General features: G+C 39.2%; 1 long non-coding RNA gene across 2 annotated transcripts in view; it reads left to right on the forward strand.

Annotated features, from left to right (window-relative positions):
- The window catches only part of LOC130218879 (uncharacterized), a 76,130-nt gene extending 62,786 nt beyond the window's left edge, over nt 1-13,344 (forward strand). For both annotated transcript variants that reach the window (XR_008836005.1, XR_008836006.1), the window contains 2 exons: nt 9,066-9,711; nt 12,826-13,344. This is a non-coding gene — a long non-coding RNA (uncharacterized LOC130218879). The remainder of the gene's footprint in view (nt 1-9,065; nt 9,712-12,825) is intronic.
- The last annotated feature ends 1,641 nt before the right edge of the window (nt 13,345-14,985 follow it).

The following is a 14,985-nucleotide window of genomic DNA, read 5'->3' on the forward strand; positions in this document are numbered from 1 at the left end:
ACATACACAGATGATACACTGTATTCAAATGCACACATGATTCACCCTATACATATACTTACATGACACTCTATACACACAGATGATACTCTATATACATATGCACAATCTATACATATACACTATATACTGTACGTATCCACTCTATGCTTATACACAGCATAAATATACACACATGGGACACTCCATACTTATATAATAACCATCAATATTCAGAGATGTATAAAGTACTAGAGTCCCAGACTTAAGTAAAAGTACAAGTACTCTATCAAAAAAAGACTTTAGAAGTAGAAGTGCTCTTTAAGCACCATACTTAAGTGGAAGTACTAAAGTATTCAACATTTTTTGTACTTAAGTATTGCAAGTAGTTTATTTCAAAATTTACTACCTAAGTACTGAAAGTAAAAGTACAAGTATTGTGTAATGTAATTATTAAAGAAAGCAGTCAAAAGACATCATATTGTTTTGTTTATTTTAAATATCTATTTTTGGGGCACGTGATTAAGCAGATTGAAAAGAAACATGGCTTACAATACTGTTTTTTTTCTCGCGCTTGAACCACAGATCTGACAGATTAAAACAGCTTTAACACACACCTTTCAAGGTTGTGTGTCACAAAACACTCCGTAATCCACTCAAAACGCTATTGAAACCCAGTTTCGGAGCGCAAATTACCGGTTGTAAATGGAAGTTCTTAACATTCTTCCGGAAGACGCTGGTCGCTATGGCGCCCTCCATGCAGTAGCCAAGAAAAAGGTCTATAATTGTAATAAGTAAGGGTGTGATTTTACACTGGTCTCACGGTTTGGTTCGGTTACGATTATCATGCCATCGATTCAGTTCAATTTGATATCTAAGCATTGATAATGCTTTCCATACATAATTAGATTTTTTTCTTCACAACACAAGAATTTTTTAATCAAAATATATAAACATATTAATATTAATATATTATTCCTTTACTTGCCTGCTCGACCAAAAAGTTGTCCATATCTTATTGAGAGGAGTACCTAACTTAACTAAACTTGAAAGTACTCATCACAACATTGCTTCTACATTGAAATCAAAAACAAAGAAATCAGTCTTGACATCATGTGAACTGTTTTTGGTAAAAATTTGCAAGGTAAGCATATATTTTTTAACATATTACCCTCTAAGAGCCCTAACTTTACAAAGTTATGTTACTTGGTACCATGAAAAATATTTAGTGTGTTTGTATTAATGGTTCAAAAACATGCTAGACCAAATGGTTAATTTGTCAAAGCAAAACTAATGATTTCATATCATGCATTTCTGCAGTCTGAATGAACTGTTTGCTGAGAAACATCAACTTTTGATCATTCACAGAATAAATTTGACACAGCTTGTTATTTATTCATGAATATAGAAAATGTCTTAAGTATATATATATATATATATATATATATATATATATATATATATATATATATATATATATATATATATATATATATATATATATATATCAACACTTTTAGGATATTTTTGGAGTAAATATAATGAATTTTTAGACCTTGTGTGTGGAAATCACAACTTTCAAAGATGATTACCTCTTAAATGGCTAATACTTGTGTAACTAGTAACTATTAACTTGTGCTAACAATTGTGTTGATATTTGATTGTTTGTTTGTTTTTTGTAGATATTTGATGGATGTCAGTAATTTCTATGGTACAAAAACTCACATCGTCAGGCCCTTTTACCAGAAAATCCCTTCACTGATGAGATAATTCACCATGTTCACTCACATACATTCTCTTTCTCTCTCTCTCTCTCTCTCTCTCTCTCTCTCTCTCTCTCTCTCTCTCTCTCTCTCTCACACACACACACACACACACACACACACACACACACATGTACACTGCCTTGCACACACCTAAATGTACACTCTCTCCCTACACTCTCACACATTCACACACTCTCACACACTATTCTCTCTATATCTCTCTCTCTCTCTCTCACACACACATTTTTGTGAATTGTGGGGACATAACATAAGTTATAATTGTTTTTATACTGTACAAACTGTACTTTCAATTGCTCTAACCCCAAATCCTATCTCTAAACCTAACCCTTACAGGAAATTATGTGTAGTTTTACTTTCTGAAATTGAAAAATATTTAGTATGATTGAATGTCATACATAATGTCCACATAATTCACCATCTCCTCGTAATATCTGTGTAATACAGATGTTGTTATACATATACATGGGCACACGCACACACAAACACATATAAATACACTTTTACACACTCATACACACTCTCTCTCTCTTACACACACACATACACAAACACACACTCACGCTTTGGGAGTTTTGGAAGTTTGATTGATTGGTTAATACCACAATAAAGAGGAGTTCCATCTTCTGGAAGCACTCGTGAAACTAAACTAAACAAGCAAACTAAATCCTGTTGCACTAATTCACTTGATTTTGATTTCATTGTAAAAAACAAGAAAACGTGTGTATTACTGTGTTGAATAAAAATCTGAAATATTTTATGGCTTATGGCTATGATTTAGTATTCAAAAATGTTTTATTTTGATTATGTTTTTAATTAGATTGGTCTTACACTTCATATTTTTATAGTATATTTATTCATTCTGGTACTTTCACCTTAAACCAACATCTCAACCATCTGGTAGAGGCTGATATTTTAGAAATTATGGGATGGGTTGGGGGAAAAAATGCATTGATTGTGTTAACTAGCGACATTAGGAGTTAAGAAATGGAATAAAAAAATTATAGTTTTTTTCTTGGTGTGACAGTTAAAGGGATATTTGTAATACTGTACAATTTTGTTCTTTAATACAGCAGTAAGATATATGAACTGCACCCTTAATTTGACCCGCTCAATCACAGGTATCCATAATGGACACAGTGGAGAAAACTTGCTCCTCTGGATCTACAAGTACCTCTTTAACAGCCAAGAGGAGAGAAAAAGTTACCTCACAAACAGGCCAGCGGGTCAAATGTCCAAAGTGAGAGAGGCAGAGATGGAGCATTTCTCCGTAGTAGTGAAATAGCGGCTCGTGTGCTGTGCCGCCTTCTCTCGCCCTCGCGGATCCGTCCTTCGCCATAGTATTGCGATATCGCGCATAGGAGATGAATGACGTCAGTACGTAATAACCGGTTATGATCTATTACTGAACCGATATCGATCATTTTGACACCTCTAGTAACGAGTAACAATGCAGCTCATAAAAAATCTATCGGAGTAAAAGTATTAAACTGATCGAAAATGTGTACTTAAGTAAAAGTGGAAGTAGGAGAAAAAAACAATACTCCATTAAAGTACAGATACTGCCTTTCAGTACTTCTACTTTGTTACTATACATCTCTGCACTTCTGGGACAGAACCCTGGTCTCTGCTGTGAAAGGTGAGTCACAAACCCACTAAGAATCAGAATCAGAAAGAGCTTTATTGCCAGGTATGTTCACACATACGAGGAATTTGTTTTCGTGACAGAGCTTCTACAGTGCAACAGGATTACAGAGACAGGACAAAAAAACAGATAATAAATATATTTTTGAAAAAATAGAAGTAGTGAGTGCAAATATACAGATTGACAAGTGTATGAACATGTTTATTACTATATACAACGTTATATGTGCAGCTGTTATGTGCAAATTGGCATGTAAAGTGTGTTGTTAAATAAGTGTATATGTGTATAAAAGTGTATGGCAAGTAGTGATGTTGGCTCCACAATTATTATCATCAAGTGTTCATGAGATGGATTGCCTGAGGGAAGAAACTGTTTCTGTGTCGGGCTGTTCTGGTGCGCAGTGCTCTGTAGCGTCGACCAGAAGGTAAAAGTTCAAAGAGGCAGTGTGCTGGGTGTGAGGGGTCCAGAGTGATTTTGTCAGCCCTTCTGCTCGCTCTGGATAAGTACAGTTCTTGGGGAGTAGGAAGGGTTGTACCAGTGATTCGCTCAGCAGTCGGAACCAGAGATGTATAGTAACGAAGTAGAACTACTTCACTACTGTACTTAAGTACTAAAAGGCAGTATCTGTACTTTACTGGAGTATTGTTTTTTTCTCCTACTTCCACTTTTACTTAAGTACATATTTTCGATGAGTTTAATACTTTTACTCCGATAGATTTTTTATGAGCTGCATCGTTACTCGTTACTAGAGGTGTCAAAATGGTCGATATCGGTTCAGTAATAGATCATAACGGGTTATTATGTACTGACGTCATTTATCTCCTATGTGCGGTGTCGCAATACTATGGCGAAGGACGGAGGCGCGAGGGCGAGTGAAGGCGGCACAGCACACGAGCCGCTATTTCACTACTACAGAGAAATGTTGTGAGACTCCATCTCTGCCTCTCTCACTTTGGACATTTGACCCGCTGGCCTGTTTGTGAGGTAACTTTTGGCTATTGGCTGTTAAAGCGATACTTGTGGATCCAGACCTGGGCGTGTATGAGGTGCAAGTTTTCTCCACTGTGTCTATTATAGATTACCTGTGATAACCGCGTATTATACATACATAGACTGTAACCGCGGCTGTTCTTCCCGCCGTCAGTGAACAACGCTTTCATTTCTAAAGCCGATAGCAGCCCTTTCTGTTTAGAAGGTGAAGAAAATAACCAAATAATAACTGCGTTTAAAAAGCAGGCGGGAGAATATTTACATTAGTTTATTTGCTATAAATGCTCATGCTGTCTTCTGTGCATGAGTTTTGTTTGATACATTCAGAAAGAGTGTTTTCTTTGAGCGGGTCAAATTAAGGGTACAGTTCATATATATTACTGCTGTATTAAAGGACACAATTGTATTACAAGTAACCATTTAACTGTCACACCAAGAAAAAAAACCAACATTTTCCCCCAACACATCCCATAATTTCTAAAATATCAGCCTCTACCAAATGGTTGAGATGTTGGTTTATGGTAAAAGTACCAGAATGAATAAATATACTATAAAAATATGAAGTTTAAGACCAATTTAATTAAAACAATCAAAACAAAACATTTTTGAATACTAAATCATAGCCATAAGCCATAAAATATTTCAGATTTTCATTTAACACAGTTATATACACGTTTTCTTTTTTTTTACAATAAAATCAAAATCAAGTGAATTAGAACGTTCATTTACAGCGTTTACAACCAGTAATTTGTGCTCCGAAAATGGGTTTCAATAGCGTTTTGAGTGGATTATGGACTGTTTTTGTGACACACAACTTTGAAAGGTGTGTGTTAAAGCTGTTATAATCTGTCAGATCTGTGGTTCAAGCGTGAGAGAAAAACAGTATTGTAAGTCATGTTTCTTTTTGTTCTGCTTAATGACGTGCTCCCAAAAAAGAGATTTAAAATAAACAAAACAATATGATGTCTTTTGACTGCATTCTTTAATAACTACATTACACAATACTTGTACTTTTACTTTCAGTACTTGAGTAGTACATTTTGAAATAAACTACTTGCAATACTTAAGTACAAAAAATGTTGAATACTTTAGTACTTCCACTTAAGTATGGTGCTTAAAGAGCACTTTTACTTCTACTCAAGTCACTTTTTGATAGAGTACTTGTACTTTTACTTAAGTCTGGGTCTCTAGTACTTTATACATCTCTGGTCGGAACTATTCGACTTAGTCTTTGGAGGTCGTATTTAGTAGCTGAGCTAAACCAGACAGTTATTGATGTGCAGATGACTGATTCAATGATGGAGGTGTAGAACTGTTCCAGCAGCTCCTTTGGGAGGTTAAACTTCCTCAGCTGACGAAGAAAGTACAGCCTCTGTTGAGCTTTTTTGACAATGGAGTCAATGTGAGTGTCCCACTTCAGATCCTGAGAGATGGTGGTGCCCAGGAACCTGAATGACTCCACTGCTGCCACAATGCTGTCCATGATACTCAGTGGGGGAGAGCAGGGGGGTTTCTCCTGAAGTCCACTATCATCTCCACTGTTTTGAGCGTGTTGAGCTCCAGGTTGTTGTGACTGCACCAGACAGCCTACTCCTTAACCTGTAAGCAGACTCGTCACCGTCCTGAATGAGGCCGATAAGTGTGGTGTCGTCTGCAAACTTCAAGAGCTTCACAGAGGAGTCTTTTGAAGTGCAGTCATTCGTGTACAGGGAGAAGAGCAGTGGGGAGAGGACACACCCCTGGGGGGCGCCAGTGCTGATTGTGCAGATACTAGATGAGAATTTTCCCAGCTTCACCAGCTGCTGCCTGTCCGTTAGGAAGCTGTTGATCCACTGACAGACAGAGGTGGGCACAGAGAGCTGAGTTAATTTGGGCAGGAGAAGTTTTGGGATGATAGTGTTAAACCCCGAGCTGAAGTCAACAAACAAGATCCTCACATAGGTCCCTGGTCTGTCTAGGTGTTGCAGAACATAATGCAGTCCCATATTTACTGCATCATCGACGGACCTGTTTGCTCTGTAGGCAAACTGAAGAGAGTCCAGTGAGGGTTCAGTGATGTCCTTCAGGTGGGCCAGCACCAGTTTTTCAAAAGACTTCATGACCACAGATGTTAGTGCCACCGGTCTGTAGTCATTTAGTCCTGTAAGTTTGGGTTTCTTTGGGATGGGGATGATGGTGGAGCGTTTGAGGCAGGAGGGCACTTCACACAGCTCCAGTGATCTGTTGAAGATCAGGGTGAAGATGGGGGCCAGTTGGTCAAATAAAATAAAATCTGGGCCTGGTGCTTTTTTCCTCTTCTGTTTCTGGAAGACCTGGCGCACCTCCTCTTCACTGAACTGTTGTGCAGGTATGGGGGAGGCGGGGGTGGTGGAGGTGTTAATGGTGGCGTGAAGAGCAGTTCAGAGTGGGTGTGGGGGGTTTTCTCAAACCGGCAGTAAAACTCATTTAGATCGTTTGCAAGTCGTTCATTGTCTACAGTGCTGGGGGATGGTGTCTTGTAGTTTGTTATGTTTTTCAGACTTTTCCACACAGATGCTGAGTCGCTGGAAGAGAACTGACTCTTTAGTTTCTCAGAATAGTTCCTTTTTGCGACTCTGATATCCTTTTCCAGTGTGTATTTGGCCTGCTTATACAAGGCCCTATCCCCATTCCTGTAAGCAACCTCCTTGGCCTGACGTAGCTGTCTGAGTTTTACAGTGAACCATGGTTTGTCATTGTTGTATGTGAGTTGAGTCCTGGTAGGAATGCACACGTCTTCACAGAAACTGATATAAGATGTTACAGTCTCTGTGAGCTCACCCAGATCGTTTACAGCAGCTTCAAAAACACTCCAGTCAGTGAGGTCGAAACAGGCTTGTAGATCCCGCACTGTTTCGTTAGTCCATCTTTTCACAGATCTTAATACAGGTTTGGCTGTTTTCAGTTTCTGCCTGTAGGTTGGAATGAGATGAATCAAACAATGGTCAGAGTGTCCCAAAGCTGCTCGTTGGACGGAGCAGTATGCATCCTTTATTGTAGTATAGCAGTGATCCAGTATATTACTGTCTCTTGTGGGACATGTAACATGCTGTCTATATTTTGGCAGTTCACGGGATAGTTTTGCTTTGTTAAAATCCCCGAGAATGATTAAAACAGAGTCCGGGTGTTGTTGCTCTATCACCGTGATCTGATCAGCTAGTTTCTGTATCGCCAGGCTCGCATGCGCGTGCGGAGGAATGTAAACACTGACGAGGATGAACGAGCAGAACTCGCGTGGGGAGTAAAAAGGCTTACAGTTAATAAACAGTGCTTCGAGATCTGGACAGCACATCTTCTTTAAAACTGTTACATCTGTACACCACCTTTCATTGATGTAAAAGCACGTCCTGCCACCGCGTGATTTCCGCGTTGATTCTTCGTCGCGATCCGCTCTGAACAGCTGATAGCCCGGTAGGTGAAGCGCGTTGTCCGGTATGGTGTTGTTCAGCCAGGTTTCCGTGAAACACAGAGCAGCTGAATGCAGAAAATCCCTGTTTGGCTGAGAGAGCAGAATGAGTTCGTCTATTTTGTTGGGTAGAGAGCGGAGATTTGCCAGATGGATGCTAGGCAACGCGGTCCGAAATCCGCGCTGTCTGAGTTTCACAAGCGCGCCTGCACGCTTTCCTCGTCTGCGCGCTTGAAAGCGTTTGAGTAGCACTGCAGATCCTCTGACTACAATGTCCAACAGAACATCAGATAAATCCAGGTATGGAAAAATATTCAGTGGTGTATGTGCCCGAATGTCCAACAATTCGTCTCTGGTGAAACTAATTGTAGGAATATGACTCGAGACAACACAAACTAACAAAAACACAAACACTACTGCAGAGCACGACACAGAGGCGGCCATGGTCATCGGCGCCATCTTGAACTCTAACACACAAATGATACACTCTATACATTTGCACACATAGTCCACTCTGTACATATACACACAGAAGACACACACTATACATATACACATATGAAACACTCTATGCAAATGCACACATGGTACAGTCTATACATAACACACATGAAACACTCTATGCTTATGCACACATGATACACTCTATACATATAGACTCCATACATATGTACACTCTATGGTTATACACAGCATACATATACACACATGAAACACGCCATACTTACATAATAATAATACACTTCTGTTGAGATCTGGGATAGAACCCTGGTCTCTGGTGTGAAAGGTGAGGCACGAACCCACTAAGCTATTGGAAGTTGACAGAACCTGGGTCTCTGGTGTGAATGGTCACACTATGCTTATACACACTCCATACATAAGTACACTCTATTCTTATACACTTTTTGCATATGCACACGTGATAAATTCTATACTTATACACACAGATGATACACTATTTACATTTACACACAACTGATACATTTGCACAAGATACATATACACACAATATTCATTTGCACACACTATACGAAACACTTTATGCAAATGCACACGTGGTACAGTCTATACATATACACATGAAACACTCTATGCATATGCACACATGATGCATTAACACAGATACAGATACACTCTATACATATACACACAAATGCTCTTACCCCGTACTCGCTCGTCAGATAAGTGTGCAATACAACCACAGCACAACGTCTTCCTCAACCCCGCATGTTTCTCTGTCCAGGCTCAGCGCACCGAGGGCTCTCCCAGGCGTCGTTCACGCCTCGGGGTAGGTCGACGGCCCCGGGGCAGAACGTCTCCTCCTCCAGTGTTTGAGATCCCCACGGAGAACCGCTTCGCCCCTCTCCGCGAGACGGGTCATGATGTGGCCATCATCGGCGACTAAATCGTGCGCCACGTCCGCTCCGCTTCCTCCAATGGTAACAAAGTACGCACTTTCTGCTTCCCTGGTGCCCGAGTTAAGAATAATTCTGCACAGATACCTACTATCCTAAACACTTCCGAGAGCCTCGGTGCCGTCGTCCTCCACGTGGGGACAAACGTCACCGGGCTCCAGCAGACAGAGATCCTGAAGAAGGACTTCAGAAGCCTGATCGAGACGGTTCGACTCACCTCGCCCACCAGATCATCGTTTCTGGACCGCTTCCTACCTATCGCCAAGGAAATGAAATGAAAGGTTCAGTAGACTTTTTGCTCTGAATGAATGGCTATTAACATGGTGTGAAGAACAGAAATTGCTCTTTGCCAATAACTGGAATCTTTTCTGGGAGCGTCCCAGGCTTTTCCGCGCTGACGGGCTGCACCCCAGTCGAGCTGGAGCTGAACTCCTGTCGGACAACATCTCCAGAATACTTCGCTCTATCTGACTAGTAAGTAAAAATTCACAAAATTCACAATTTATCCATACAAACTCCTACTCGTACAGTAATGCATATCTGGCTAACCCCATAGAGACTGTGTCTGTTCCTCGTATTATTAGATCAAGAAATAAACGTACTGTGTGCTCCAGAAATAATCTATTAAGAATTAAACCAGAAAAACCACTAAAAAGTGAAAATACAAATTTTATAAAGCTTGGTCTCCTAAACACCAGGTCACTAGCACCTAAAGCACTTATCATAAATGAAATAATAACAGATAACAATCTTAATGCACTCTGTCTCACTGAAACCTGGCTGAAACAAAATGACTATATTAGTTTAAATGAAGCAACTCCTCCAGGATTCTTATATAAACATGAGGCTCGTCAAACTGGTCGTGGTGGTGGAGTTGCATCAATCTTTAGTGATATTCTTAATGTTAATCAGAGAAACAGACTTGTGCTGTTGCGCTTAATGTTATGCTTCTGGGCACTATGCAAAAACCTATGTTATCTCTTGCTCTAATCACCATATATAGACCCCCAGGACCCTATGTCAATTTTCTAAAAGAGTTTTCTGATTTTATTTCTGACTTACTAATTAAAACTGATAAAATACTAATTGTAAGAGACTTTAAAATCCACACAGATGACGCCAACGACACATTAGGGCTCGCGTTTATGGATTTACTACATTCACTAGGGATAAAGCAAAACGTTATTGGTCCAACCCATCGCTTAAAGCATACACTAGATCTAATTCTGTCTTATGGAATTGAGGTAATTGATGTAGACATTATACCACAAAGTGATGATATTACAGACCACTACCTCTTACTATATAAGCTGTGTTTACCTGAAATTAGCAGATCTGCTCCGATATATCGCCCTAGTAGAACTATTGTTCCATCCACCAAAGATGAATTCATAAATAACTTACCTGATCTTTCTCTATTTCGAAATGCACCCGCAAACGCAAATTACCTTGATGTAGTAACCAGCAGTAAGGATGCCATCTTTACTAGCACTCTAAATACTGTGGCACCCATCAAACTAAAAAAGGCTAGAGAGAATAAAACTACACCATGGTATAATAGTCATACCCATGCTCTCAAAACAGCAACCCGTGCCCTGGAACGTAAATGGAAAAAAAATTATTTTGAAGATTTTAAAATTGCGTACAAAGACAGTATGTCCAGCTATAGGAGGGCTTTAAAATCTGCCAGGGCGGAGCACCTCCGCAAACTGATAGAAAATAATCATAACAATCCTAGATTCTTATTTAACACCATCGCTAAATTAACAAATAATCGGTCATCTTTGGAACAAAATGTTCCACCGCAAATTAGTAGTGATGACTTCATGAATTTTTTCAGTGATAAAATAGAAGGCTTTAGACAGAAAATAGGAGATATTAAACTTTCTGCACCGCGTTATACTTCAGATCCAGTAAACATTCTACTGAATCTAAATAACCTACAGTGCTTTAAAATCATAGAACAGGAAGAGCTAGACAAAATTTTAAATAGCTCTAAACCAGCTACGTGTATGTTGGATCCAATTCCAACAAAATTACTGAAAGAATTGCTACCTGTTATAGGAGAACCTCTTAATGTTATCAACTCTTCTTTATCTTTAGGCCATGTTCCAAATCCTTACAAATTAGCTGTTATTAAGCCTATTATTAGTAAAACCACAACTTGATCCCAGCAACTTAGCTAATTAGGCCTATTTCAAATCTTCCATTTATGTCTAAAATACTAGAAAAAGTTGTTTCTGCTCAATTATGCTCCTTTCTGCAGACGAACAATGTTTTTGAAGTGTTTCAGTCAGGTTTCAGAGCTCATCACAGTACCGAAACTGCACTAGTGAAAATAACCAATGATTTACTCTTAGCTGCTGACCAAGGGTACATCTCGCTATTAGTTCTACTCGATCTTAGTGCGGCATTTGACACCATTGACCACGGTATCCTCATTAATCGCTTAAAGTCTACTGGTGTCCAGGGACAGGCTCTACAATGGTTTAAGTCATACTTAGCTGACCGTTACCAGTTTGTGAATATTAATGGACAGCCTTCACAAGTCAGCCCAGTAAAGTACGGGGTGCCTCAAGGATCAGTTTTAGGCCCTTTGCTGTTTACATTATACATGCTACCCCTGGGAGACATTATTAGAAGACATGGGATCAGCTTTCACTGCTATGCAGATGATACTCAATTATATATTTCAACTAAACCTGACAAGATGTCTAAACTGTCCCAGCTAACTTGGAGTGTATTAAATATGTTAAAGACTGGATGACCAACAATTATCTTCTCTTAAACTCAGACAAAACAGAATTATTACTTATTGGGCCTAAATCCTGTACACAGCAGATCTCACAACTCGACCTACAATTACAGGCATACAAAGTTAGCGTTATATTAGACAGAAATTTAACTTTTAAAAATCATATATCCCATGTCACAAAAACTGCTTTCTTTCATCTGAGAAATATTGCTAAGTTACGAGGTATACTATCCATCGCAGATGCAGAAAAGCTAGTCCATGCTTTTATGACTTCTAGGCTAGACAACTGTAATGCACTGTTTGCTGGCTGCCCAGCATCCTCTATTAATAAACTTCAGCTAGTGCAAAATGCAGCTGCCAGAGTTCTTACCAGGTCTAGAAAATTTGATCACATCACCCCAATTTTATCCTCCTTACACTGGCTGCCTGTTAGGTTTCGTATTGAATTTAAAATATTGCTTCTTACCTACAAAGCTTTAAATAATCTAGCTCCTGTTTATCTAACCAAACTCCTGTCTCGCTACAATCCAATTCGCTCTTTAAGATCTCAAAACTCAGGGCTTCTGGTAGTACCCAGAATAGCTAAGTCGAGTAAAGGAGGTCAAGCCTTCTGATTTATGGCTCATAAACTCTGGAATAGCCTTCCTGATAACGTCCAAGGCTCAGACACACTCTCCCAATTTAAAACTAGATTAAAGACCTATCTGTTTAGTAAAGCATACACTCAGTGCACCACTTAGCAGGCTTCCACACAGGTTTCTGCACCTTGTTTATATACACCATGAACAGCAGCTACGCTAATTATTCTCTTTATTCTCCATTTCCACCTGGAGATACTCTTCCCGAGGCCCTCAGACTATGCAGAGTCACTGATTCAATCCAAGACCAACAATGAGATGATCCCAAGGTTTCCATATCTTGGACCTGGCCGTATCCTGAGCAGCTACTGTGGTGGTCATGGAGGAGTGGAGAACATGAGACTGATTCCTGTGACGCTCCAGGGGCAGACGAGTCTTCGCTGAGGCCAGCTTTCAGCCTCCGCCGCTAAGACTGCAGCTCTGCACAAGACCTTTGGCCAGCGGAGAAATTAAAATGGTCGTGCCCAACTGAGTCTGGTTTCTCTCAAGGTTTGTTTTCTTCACTTTCACCAATTAGTGAAGTTTTTCCCCTCTCCGCTGTCGCCAATGGCTTGCATGGTTCGAGATCTGTAGAGCTGCGCATCGTTGGATTTGCTCTTCAGTGTTTGGACTCTCAGTAGTGATTATTAAACCACACTGAACTGAGCTAAACTGAACTGAACTTAAATACTAAAAACTGAACTACACTGTTCCAATTTACTATGACCATTTATGTGAAGCTGCTTTGACACAATCTACATTGTAAAAGCGCTACACAAATAAAGGTGAATTGAATTTAATTAAATTGAATGCATATACACCCTATACACATACACACATGAAACACTCTTTACTTATTCAGACATCGATGATGCACTTCTGTCAGGATCTGGGATAGACATATAGACATATACACACAAATGATACTCTATACATTTGCACACATGATCCATTCTGTACATATACACACAGAAGACACATTCTATACATATGCACACATGGTACACACTATACATATACACATATGAAACACTATGCAAATGCACACATGGTACAGTCTATACATATACACAACACACATATAGACATATAAAACACTCTATGCATATGCACACATGATACACTCTATACATATACACACATGATACACTATATACATATGCACACATGATACACTCTATACATATACACACATGGCACTCTATTCATATACACATATGAAACACTCTATGCATATGCACACATGATACACTCTATGCATATGCACACAAGATACACGTTTTGCATATGCACACATGATACACTCTATACATATACACACAGATGATACACTATATACATATGCACACTCTATACATTTACACACATGATACACTCTATGCATATGCACACAAGATACACCTTTTGCATATTCACACATGATACACTCTATACATATACACACAGATGACACACTATATACATATGCACACTCTATACATTTACACATGATACACTCTATACATATACACACAGATACACTATATACATATGCACACTCTATACATTTACACACATGACACACTATATACATATGCACACATGATACACATACACACATGGCACTATTCATATACACATATGAAACACTCATATACAATCCATGCATATGCACCCATGATACACCTTTTGCATTTGCACACATGATACACTCTATACATATACACTCCATACATTTGTACACAGCACAGCATACATATACACACATGAAACATAATAATCAATAATACACTTCTGTCGAGATCTGGGATAGGGTCTCTGGTGTGAAAGCTGAGTTACGAACCCACTAAGCTATTAGAAGTTAATAGAAGCTGGGTCTCTGGTGTGAAAGGTGAGTCACACTATAAACATACACACCCCATACATATGTACACTCTATGCTTATACACAGCATACATATACACACTCCATACTTAGAAAATAACCATCAATTATACACTTCTGTTGTGATGTGGGACAGAACCCGTGTCTCTTGTGTGAAAGGTGAGGCACAAACCCACTGGAAGATAATAGTACCTGGGTCTCTAGTGTGAAACGTGAGTCACATACCCACTGGAAGTTGATAAAACCACACACTTCATACATACACACACCGTACACTCTAATCATAAACACGCATGAAACACTATCCATATATGATAAACTCTATACATATACACACACATGAAATAGTCTATACTTATTCACACATCTGTCAGGATCTGGGATAGACATATACACACAAATGATACACTCTATACATTTGCACACATAAGACACATTCTACACATATGAAACACTTTATGCAAATGCACACTCTATACATATACACACACACACACACACAGACTTTATACA

The sequence above is a fragment of the Danio aesculapii genome, chromosome 24 (assembly GCF_903798145.1).
Source record: "Danio aesculapii chromosome 24, fDanAes4.1, whole genome shotgun sequence".
Lineage (NCBI taxonomy): Eukaryota > Metazoa > Chordata > Actinopteri > Cypriniformes > Danionidae > Danio > Danio aesculapii.